We start from the raw sequence: 5,867 nt of genomic DNA on the forward strand, positions 1-5,867 counted from the left end.
GTGCCAGCTCTGTCCCCTCGGCCTCCTGGGTCTGTTGTGCCTGCTCGCCCTCCTAAGTCTGCTGAACTGGCTCCTGCTCTGCTGACTAACCCTCCTCAATGGCAACCCGTCGTCTTGCAAACGTGGCAGTCCCAGCTGGACTACCATGATGACGCTCAACCTCCTCAAGCGCAGCTCTCAGTGCTGGTGAAACCGGCTGATCTGCAATGACAACTCTGCTACAGGCACCACCTCTCTCGGCATGGTCTGCTACCTCTACAACTACTACTGCTCTGGCTGTCTCTCTATCTAGGTACTTCCTCTTCTTGGATGCAGTCTTCTTTGTTGCCTTGCCTTTTGGATCTGTGGGCTGGCGAGGCAGGGGCCTCCGATCATCGTCGCCTGGACCACCTTCGACATTCTTGGTGCGAGCCATTTGATCTAACAAGATGATGAACTGTCACTGACCAAGATTAACTATCAAACTGCCGCTTTCGAGGCTTGGCCTCGGTCCGTACTCGCAAGCTTGGCCCCGAGTTATCTGACAACTGTCACACGAAACTCAGCGGCACGACACGCTGCATGATAGAATAGATGGATATACAAATAAATACAATATATCTAATAGATGTGAAACCCTAATAGAGAAAGCAATGTAGATACGAACTTGAATCGAATGGCTTTCTACCTGACGAACGGCGATCCGAGAAAAGATGAGATGTCACACAGGGGATCCTTGGAACCGAGCTAGGGTTAGGGTAAGTAGTGAATCAATGGCCCTGACATAATGTGAAATCAATGCTAGATGAACTCAATCTAGGTCACGGCAACTTAATGCGGGTTCAAAGGCACGTCCTTACCAAAGAAAATGACGGCGAGGAAGGCACTGCCTGGTGGTGACCTGGAGAGGCGGCGCTCTGCTCGGGCTAGGGCACGACGACTCCGGCAAGAGGCGGAGCAGGGGCACGGACAGAGCAGTGCGGCAGCGCAGAGGGCGCGGTGCTGCGGTGGCATGGTGGCACGCGGGGAGGCTCGGGCGGAGCTTGCTGCGTGGCGGCTGGCAGTGGAGGCAGGTGCTCAGTGCGGGCTGTGCGGTGGTGAGCTGTGGAGGCACAGGAGGCGGCGGTAATGGCAGCTTGGGCTAGGTCACGGGGAAACAGGCGTGGTATGGCCGAAATAAATAGATCCCCCGACACGACAGAGAAGGAAACGGGAAAAAAATCCTGAAGCCGCGCGAGATCCACTGACCGGACGCTACCACCCAGCGTCTGGTCGATTCCAGAGAGGTCTAATTCCTCTGGAATCAGGACCGGACACGTCCGGTGGTCCATGACCGAACGCAGGCAGGGTCCGGTCAGTACTGCCTATTCTTTCTTCGATCGACCGGACGCTGGATCCCCTCTTGACCGGACGCACAAACACAGCGTCCGGTCACTCCTTCGGCAGTAGTTCACCTCCTGTGAACTGACCGGACGCTGGACAACAGCGTCCGGTGCAGCATCCGGTGCACCTTTTCTAGCAAATCTTCAAAGTTCCTTTGCGCTGCCTATTCCCAATCAAGTCCCAACTTGAATAAGATCCAAATAAGCACCAATTGGGACAGATGTGAGTGACCTCCCTCAAACCCTCATATTTTTCAAAATATTTTGCCTTAGGCTATAATTCTTTTTAAGAAATTAGGCAACAAGAGGGCAAATGGAACAAAACGACAGAACAACATTCATGCATATGCAATACTTGTAAGTAAATCTAGTTGCTTATCAAGTTTGATCCAAGGTTAAGCTTCTTCACACGCTTTTCGGCGGTTATCTTAACCATGTTAGACAAGCCCTATATGCATTGCCACAAATTAAGCATGTTGTATATTACAATGAATGCAAGGGACAACACAAGCTCAATTTTTAGTGAAGTTACTAAAATCAAGTACATTGAGCTCATTCCGCAATCTACAAAAAGTAGCCTCATCTAGCAGTTTAGTGAAGATATCCGCTAATTGATCTTCGGATCTTACACCTTCTAGTGATATATCATTTTTAGCAACATGATCTCTTAGAAAGTGATGGCGGATATCTATGTGCTTGGTGCGAGAGTGTTGAACCGGATTATTTGCAAGTTTTACCGCACTTTCATTGTCGCACAAAAGAGGTACCTTCTCTAGAACTACTCCATAGTCTAGCAAAGTTTGTTTCATGTATAATATTTGTGCACACAAGCACCCACGGCAATGTATTCCGCTTCGGTGGTGGACAAAGCCACACTATTTTGTTTCTTGGAGGACCAAGACACAAGTGATCTACCAAGCAAATGGCACCCTCCGGATGTGCTCTTTCTATCAACTTTGCATCCGGCATAATCCGAATCGGAATAGCCAATTAATTCAAATAAAGCTCCTTTGGGATACCAAAGGCCAATGCTTGGTGTGTGCTTAAGATACCTAATGATTCTTTTTACGGCAATTAAATGTGTTTCCTTAGGACTAGCTTGAAATCTAGCACACATACACACACTAAACATGATGTTGGGCCTAGATGCGGTTAAATATAACAAGCTACCAATCATAGAACGGTAGAGAGTTTGATCAACCGGGTTACCTCCCTCATCTAGGTCGAGATGTCCATTTGTAGGCATTGGTGTCTTGATTGGCTTACATTCATCCATTTTGAATCTCTTGAGAAGTTCTTTTGTATATTTCTCTTGGGAGATGAAGATGCCTTCTTTCATTTGCTTGACTTGAAAACCAAGAAAGAATGTAAGCTCACCAATCATTGACATCTCGAACTCCTTCGACATCAATTCACCAAATTCTTTGCATGAGTCTTCATTTGATGATCCAAAGATGATATCATCAACATATACTTGACAAATGAAGATATGCCCATTAAGCTTCTTGGTGAATAGTGTGGTGTCGACCTTCCCAATGGTGAAGCCCTTCTCAATGAGGAAGTCCCGAAGGCGCTCATACCAAGCTCTTGGGGCTTGCTTAAGCCCGTATAGTGCCTTGGACAACCTATAAACATGATTAGGGTATCTAGGGTCTTCAAACCTAGGAGGTTGATCAGCATAGACTAGTTCATTAATAAAGCCATTTAAGAATGCACTTTTCACATCCATTTGATATAGTTTCATTTCATGATGTGATGCATATGCAAGAAGGATACGGATGGCTTCTAATCTTGCAACCGGTGCAAAGGTCTCTCCAAAATCCAAACCTTCAACTTGAGAGAACCCCTTTGCAACTAGTCTTGCCTTGTTCCTCACAACAACACCTTGATCATCTTGCTTGTTGCGGAACACCCACTTTGTTCCAATGACTCTTGCACCTTTTGGTCGCTCTTCAAGAGTCCAAACTTCATTGCGAGTGAAGTTGTTCAACTCTTCATGCATGGCATTGATCCAATCCGGATCTTTAAGAGCTTCTTCTACCTTGGTAGGCTCATAGCAAGAGACAAAAGAGTGATGAGCAATAAATGAAGTAAGTTTTTGAGATCGAGTCATTATACCCTTTGATGGACTTCCTATGATGAGATCTTGTGGATGATCTTATAGGAGAGGTGTATTTCTTCTATTGACCACTTGAGGAGGAGGTTGTGGAGCATCAACATCTTGTGCTTGTACAACCATTTGCTCATGGGAGATATGAGTATCTTCATTTTCTACTCTCCTATCTTTTTCACCATCTTGTGGTACACTTGATGAAGAAGGTTGGTTAATGACTTGTACATCATCTTCATCATCTTTTGGCTTGATGTCTCCCACCGGAATATTCTTCATAGCCTCTCTCAACGGTTCATCACCTACATCATCAAGATTCTCATATGCTCCTTGGGAGCCATTAGATTCATCAAATTCCACATCATATGTTTCTTCAACCAAGCCGGTGGCATGATTAAATACTCTATATGCTTTGGACTTCAATGAGTAACCAACAAGAAAACCTATATCACAACGTCTTTGAAACTTCCCTAGGTGTTGTCGCTTCTTGTAGATGTGGCATTTGCAACCAAACACCCTAAAGAATGAGACGTCCGGCTTCTTCCCATTGAGCAACTCATAAGGTGTCTTGCCAAGGAACTTTTGAAGGAATAGGCGATTGGATGCATAACATGCGGTGTTGATTGCTTCCACCCATAGAGCTTTGGGGGTGTTGTACTCATCTAGCATTGTCCTTGCAAGAGTGATCAAAGTTCGGTTCTTCCTCTCAACTACACCATTTTGTTGAGGAGTATAAGTTGCGGAGACTTCATGTTTGATTCCAACTTCATCACAATAAGCTTCTATGTTTGTGTTGTCAAAATCTTTGCCATTGTCACTTCTTATCTTCTTGAGCTTCACTTCAAATTCATTTTGAGCTCTCTTGGCAAACTTCTTGAAGCAAGATGCAACTTCGGATTTGTCATGAAGGAAGAACACCCATGTATACCTTGACTAGTCATCCACAATCACAAGACAATAGAGATTTCCTCCCAAACTCTTGTATGTTGTTGGTCCAAATAAATCCATGTGTAGGAGTTCTAGCACTCTTGTGGTTGACATGAAAGCTTTGGTTGGATGAGTGTTTGCAACTTGCTTGCTGGCTTGACATGCACTACAAAGCTTGTCCTTCTCAAACTTCACATCCTTCAATCCTCTCACCAAATCATTCTTCATAAGCTTCTTGAGTGAGCTCATCCCAATATGAGCAAGTCTTCTATGCCATAGCCACCCAAGTGTTGTTTTGGTGAATAGGCAAGTTTTCAAGTTTGCATCTTCGGAGGTGAAGTCAACTAGATATAAGTTGTTGTATCTAAATCCATTGAATATCACTTGATTGTCATCTACCTTGGATACAACAACCTCCTTCTCGGTGAATAAGCATTGAAAGCCAAGATCACACAATTGCCCAACGGATAGCAAGTTGAAGCTCAATGAAGCAACATAGAGCACATTGGAGATGGAGTGATCATTTGATATTGCCACTTTGCCTAATCCTTTAACCTTGCCCTTTGAATTATCTCCAAATGTTATTTTCTCTTGTCCATCTACCTCTTCATCTAGTGAGGTGAACATACGAGGATCACCGGTCATATGTTGAGTGCAACCACTATCAATAACCCAATGACTTCCACCGGTCTTGTAGTTCACCTACACACAAGAGATTCAAGCTTTAGGAATCCAAACTTGTTGAGGGCCCTTCACCTTCTCAACAAGTGACTTAGCCACCCAAATCTTCTTAGGCCTACTCTTGTTGGGGGGTCCTAAGAACATGACTTTCATCTTTCCACTAGAATCATTTCTAAGCATGTAGTGAGCATTGAAAGCAAAGGGTCTAGCATGCTTGGGCAAGGGTTGTGGTGGTGGAGTTTGACACTCATGAGCAAAGTGGCCTTCTTGTCCACACTCAAAACATCTCTTTGGCTTTGGCTTTGGCTTTGATTGTTGGTGTTGAGCTTGGGCCTTCATCTTCTCTACAGTTGCCATATATCCAATGCCACTTCCATCCATCTTCATGACGGTATTCATGAGTAGCTCACTTTGGAGATGCTTGCCTCTAGCAAACTTGCTCAATCTCACCTTGAGATGCTCTTTCTCCATCTTGAGCTTCTTGTTCTCTTCCTTGAGAATATCATTGTTCTTCCCTTCCTTGAGTTTCTTGTTTTCTTCTTTGAGCTTCTCATTCTCAAGGATCAACTCTTTGTCATGATCAAGAGTTTCTAGCACAATGGTGTTGTGACTTTTCATCTCTTCAAGATCTTTTGTGAGCTTCTCATTATCACTCTTGAGCTTGACATACTCATCATAGTCATTGCACTCAACCACTTGCTTGCTTTTGCTACTAGATCCATGCTCAATGCTTTCATCAATTAAATCATCACATGAAGTAGCTATATCAATCTTGACAACATGGTTAG

The sequence above is a fragment of the Miscanthus floridulus genome, chromosome 19, assembly GCF_019320115.1.
Source record: "Miscanthus floridulus cultivar M001 chromosome 19, ASM1932011v1, whole genome shotgun sequence".
Lineage (NCBI taxonomy): Eukaryota > Viridiplantae > Streptophyta > Magnoliopsida > Poales > Poaceae > Miscanthus > Miscanthus floridulus.